Genomic DNA, 5,728 nt, shown 5'->3' with positions numbered 1-5,728 from the left:
ATTAATATAAATATTTTATTTAATTATACATAATTTAACGATTATAACAGAAGAAGAATGGAGATTTCAACGTGTGAGACTTGGAAATTTCGAAAGCATAAACCAAAGAAAGAAAACTACTTAATTAAAAGGCCAAAGTCATAGACAGCCCCCTAAACTTGTCCACAAATTTCTCATGGCCACCTAAACCTAAGCTTGTTCCAATTTGACACCCGAACTCTTCAAAACGTATACCTATTGAACACTTTTTGCTGAGTTGGCATAGTGTTTGTGCTGTACTTAATTGAAGCGCCTGAGGAAGGTCATCTAATTAAGCATTTCCTTTTTAATTTTTATTTTATCTTCTTCTTCATCTTACTTTGCCACTATCGACCACCAACCCCGCCGCTGCCGCCGTCCACTCTTCTCCTTCCTCTTTTTTCTCCAGTCACTTCACCATCGTCATTTTTAATTTCCATCACCGCTGCCACCTCGTCATTTTTTCGTCCTCTTTTGGATGATGACCACCATCTCTGCCACTACAGCCACCGCCTCGTTGTTTTTCTTTCTTCAGATTTAAAAATGCTACCACCATTTCAATTTCATTTCTTTTTCTTTTTCAAATCTGAGTTGGCCATCAAGAAAAGATATCAGATTTGGGTCTCAAAACTTTTCCCGCGAATCTCCATTTTTTCCGACAAGTAGAAATGATTCCGAAAAAAAATTCTCTGAGATTATAAAAAAACTCAAATCTATAAAGAATCCACAACACAAGAAGGAAAAGAACCCAAAAAAAATCAATAAAAACTCAAAAAATTACGTTCTTGAATTACCAGAAGATCGAAAGATTGTATCCATTAACTTGTATCACATCCTCCTTTTCTTACTCCTTATATCAGTGAGAAATTAGTCGAGGAAGCAAGTTTTTGTATCAGTGGAGTCTTCTTTTAGATGGATAAAAGAAGAGAAAACATATTGAAAGAAAAGAAGAAATGGGGGTGGCAGGGGACGGGGTTCTGTAGCAGGGAAGCGTGTTGTGGGTCCGGGGGAGTAGGGTCCTTTTCTTTTTTGCATAAAATAATTATTTTCATTCACTCATAATTTTTTTTAATAATTATAGAACTTAAATGCCATGTGTCCTGTAACGACCCGTTTGGTTGTTTAGCACTTTTGGACTCTTTTTCGCTAAAATACCCTTTCCGTAGTTTTAAATGGTATTCTTGACTTGCGGGAATTGGTGGCACTGTAATTTAATTGGCGGATAATTTTTGTAAATATATTTATTTAATGTGTGTGAATAGTTTATTTATAGGAATATGAGTTTCACACATATAAGGTATAATTTAGTAAATACAAAGATTTGACGGAGTATGTAAATTTTAAAGTGGCCAAGTGAATAAGTGAAGTGGATCAATATTGTAATAAGCTATTGGGCCAAGCCCACCTTGTATTCCTTACGTGCAAGTGCCATAAGGGTTATATCTAGTCCTCAAATCAGTACGTGATCTGAAAAGAGAAATAATTGTAGGGCAGTTTACGTCTCAACTGCGCACAAAAAGTCAGGGAGTATCAAATTATCAAACTTCACAAGGCATCAGGTACTATTGTAACCTTTATTGCAGAGAGTTGGTGTGATGTTTTACTATTTATGTTGACATTCATTGAATAATGGGTTGGCTAATAATTGGATAGTAATAATTAATACTAAATGGTGGGCCATTGTGATTGGAGTAACTATTCATCCAAGGAGTAGTATCGTATTTATGTCGCAAGTGTTGAATTTCCATTGTAAATTACGTGTACTGTAGGAACATTTCAATAGTCCTTAATGACCGTTCTTATTACCATATTGGCTGAGTTATGATGATTAGATAATGATGACAAAATGATTGAGGATTAAAGATAGATTAATGATTAACAAATCAGTGTTGGGCAATAACGATAGAATTGACGTAGGGTTATATGATCCTGTACGTTTTCTTTTTCATTGAAAGTCACTGTCCGAATTTTTGCTTCTAGTTTTGAATTTCTTTTTTTGTTTATCATGTTCCAGTTTCAAGCTTTATATATTGAGTCTATGTAATTGAATGTAAGGTGTATGGGATTATATGAACACCTTTAAAATCATGGTATTTGAATTGTGGAAAGTTAGATTTTTGTCCGAAGTGAAGATATTGGAGTAATTAAAGGTTTCGAGTCCTAGTCCTAAGAAAGGAGAATTAATGATTTGAGAGTCCATTTATGAATGAAATTGACCAATTTTAAAAATATATGATCCTTAGATAATGGGTGAAATTATTTTTCAATAAAATTCCAAATCTGCCCTTGTGGGCCCAAGGCCACTTTTTGGGGTGCGTTTTTGGGTTTCGAATATAAATATAGCAATATGGGTGTCCTTAGATTCGTATTCTAACGTAGATCGCATATTTTATAGATTTTGATCGTTCAGAGGCTCTACGCGAAGGGAAGGCATTAGTTTGATTGTTCGTGGCACCCGCTCGGCATTGAGGTAGGTTACGGTCTACCTTAGTTAGACTCTGATTAGAGAATCGTATGTAGTTGTAGAAAGTGATGGGGATAGCATATAGGCCTTCGGCATGAAGCGGAGGTGGATTCCAATTAGATTGGCTCTGTCAGCTGTTATGTGGGCTTGTCGCCATATGTGTTATTTTCTGTGATTATCACCTGTTTGTATCTCTGTCATATACTAGCTCCCTCATCATATGAGAAAGAATGATAACATTAATATGACTTGTATTTGTTGATTGTATATTGGTGATATTATTGAGACTGATATCATGCATGACATGTCTTCCATATTATTCTTGTGATGATGGTGAGATAAGTGATTGAGAGACTCGAGGTTTTTGCCTGAGATTGAGAGTGACAGAGAGAGACTCCGCGGTCCTTGCCGGAGATTGAGAGTGATTGAAAGCCTCCGAAGTTTCTGCCAGAGAGCACGAGTGGTACATGGACTGCGCGGGTCCCCCATGGGTCATGGCTTTGAGGCACTGCCCTTAGCATGTGTGTACGATAGTGGAGTAAGAGAGAAGACTGTTGCATTGCATTGCATTCATCCACTCATATATTGAATGGTCATTTGGTGAACTATATCTATCTTAGTTGATTTCATGATTTCTTTACACTTTACTTGTACATGATACGTGACCATACTTGTTTGCTTTATGTGCTACTTGTTAGTTTCCACTTCTTCATGCGTTATCTAATCATTGTCGGCCTATGATGCTTACCGGTACTAGTGTTGCATCGATATACTCTTCGCACTTTTGTTGAGTGCGAGCACGATCCGAGCTCCAGTCTACGCCCCGTGGTCGATACGCGAGGTGACATCTTTCACTCATTCGGGGTGAGCTACTTGGTCATCCGTGGCCCCTGAAGGACCTCCTTTATTTATTTCTGTTTTTATATTCGACAGACAATATGTAGCCTTCGGGTATTTTTCAAACTTGTATTTCGGACTATGTTTAGCGCTCTTGTATCCTTTGACCAGATTTTTGGGGGATGTCGTGACATTTCTAGTGATGATAAGTATTTAAGACTTGATAGCTTCTTTTTCTTTAATTTTTCGCTTATTTAACTTGTTATTGGGAATGTGGTTCGCCTACTCGGGGGTATAGTGCAGGTGCCACCACGACTCGTGAATTGGGTCGTGACATGTCCACAGTTAATTTGTCACTTGCCAAATCACTGGCGAATGTAACTCACACACTTTACATTTTTGGCAGATTATTAAAAAAGTGTCTAATTAGTTCAAATTCAGAATAATATAAGTGTTAAATAGGTACAAGTCTGAGTTGTCTATGACTTTGGCCTAATTAAAATGCAAGAGTGGAGACAAGATATGCCCATTCCCATGGGTGGACCCAATTCTAGAAAAAAACAATAACAACAAGATGATTTGAACCTTGGGATCAATTTTATGAAAAATAGGGAAAAAAATAACAAGACCGTGATCAATTCAAGAAAAAATAATAAGATAAATGTGAGATTTAAAACTCCCAATTTTTTTATTTATAAAGGTACATCCAATAAATATTGCACCATAAAATTTTTAAGCTTGACTGTATATATATGTATATTTAATAATCGGTTAAAGTCCAAATATGCCCTTAACCTTTGCGAAATTGTACACATTTGCCTGTTGTTAAAAGGTTGGTGCAAAGATGCCCCTAACGTTTTTTTTTTGTCCATACATGCCCTTGAGTTAACTAAAATATTGGAGGGCATATTTGTTCGATTTCGCAAACATTAGGGGCATATTTGAGCCTTTGAAATTCCTGAATATTATGGCACAAATAATTCTCAGATTTTTTTGTAGTGCACTTTATGCTAGCCAATGATTTATTGTAACTGCATTTTGAAACTTCACACTTATTGTACAACCCCTCACTTTTCTCTCTTATTCTTTCACTTGTTTATGAAATGTCGGAAGCTTCGAGTTCTTCAAATGGCTGCGGAAGGGTTTGTGGATGTGGAGTTGTGGAAGGGTTTGTGGACGTGGAGTTACTGCACTCCATCTCACTTATGGACTTCAAATAATTCTACTAAATTTCGGTCATGCGTGAAATTTATGAAAGGGCCAAACCACATTGAATGTTATGTGAGAAACCGTATAAATGCTTAAAATGTGATACTCTTTCTATTATTATTATCAAAATTTTGAGCACTGCAGGAGAAATTTTTTCATGTGTCATAAGTCTAATGTAAGTTATCTCCTTTTTTATGTTTATGTTTTATTGCGGTAATTGTTGCATCCATTATTGTGTAGATATTGGGACTGAAAAGACAAAAAAAATATCCATAAAGAACTATCCAGTTCATCAACAAATTGAAAAATAAAAATGGTATTATCATCAGTAAGAAAAAAAAAATCTTTTGAAAAGGGAAAATGGTGCTCTTGTTTGTGAAAACAGTCTTTAAAAGATGGTTGTATTTGCATCTGCTCTTTTAGTTGTATACTTTTGATGTAATGCAATGGTGGATGGATTGTAATTGCAAATATTTTTTTATGTTTTGGAATGCAATGATATTTTGTGCCATAATATTCAAGAATTTCAAAGGCTCAAATATGCCCCTAACGTTTTAAAGGCGAACAAATATGCCCTCCAATATTTTCCGTTAACTCAAGGGCATGTATGGCAAAAAAAAAACGTTAGGGGCATCTTTGCACCAACCTTTTAACGACGGGCAAATGTGTACAATTTCGCAAAGGTTAGAGGCATATTTGAGCCTTTGCCGTTTAATAATTGTTAAAACGGAAAAAGCTCAAATATGCCATCGAACTATCGGAAATGACTCATTTATGCCACTCGTCAATAGTTTGGCTCATTTATGCCATCGCCGTTACCAAAATGGCTCATCCATATAATTTTTCATTGACGTCGATTTTACAATACCAGATATGACACGTGACCTCCAATTAGAGGTCCACGTCATTTAATTAAACCATCACAAATTAAATCTTAAATTAAACTAAAACCCGACCCATACACCCGACCAATTAAGTTTCCGGAAATTAAAACTAGTACTAGTAACGGAAGACCCAACTTTTCTTTGATTTTATCTTCCTGATTATTTTCTTTCTAATTACCCCTGAAGCAATATAGCCGAGATCAACTTATTTGAGAATGAGATATAATTATTATTATTAAACAATCTAACCAACAAATTTATAAAAACAGATTACCAAAGCTATGTGTTGAGACTTGAGGAATCTGGGAGTGAGGGC

At 35.8% G+C, this 5,728-nt stretch overlaps 1 long non-coding RNA gene across 1 annotated transcript; it reads right to left on the bottom strand.

The window, feature by feature from the left end:
- Positions 1–293: 293 nt before the first annotated feature.
- On the bottom strand, positions 294–976 carry LOC132029274 (uncharacterized). The gene is made up of 2 exons (XR_009407762.1): positions 813–976; positions 294–604 (listed from the first exon to the last, which is right to left on the bottom strand). It is a non-coding gene; the product is annotated as an uncharacterized LOC132029274 (long non-coding RNA).
- Positions 977–5,728: the final 4,752 nt, after the last annotated feature.

This window comes from Lycium ferocissimum, chromosome 9, assembly GCF_029784015.1.
Source record: "Lycium ferocissimum isolate CSIRO_LF1 chromosome 9, AGI_CSIRO_Lferr_CH_V1, whole genome shotgun sequence".
Taxonomy (NCBI): Eukaryota; Viridiplantae; Streptophyta; class Magnoliopsida; order Solanales; family Solanaceae; genus Lycium; species Lycium ferocissimum.
Note: the sequence above shows the minus strand (reverse complement) of the source record. Positions and strands in the feature narration are given on the sequence as shown.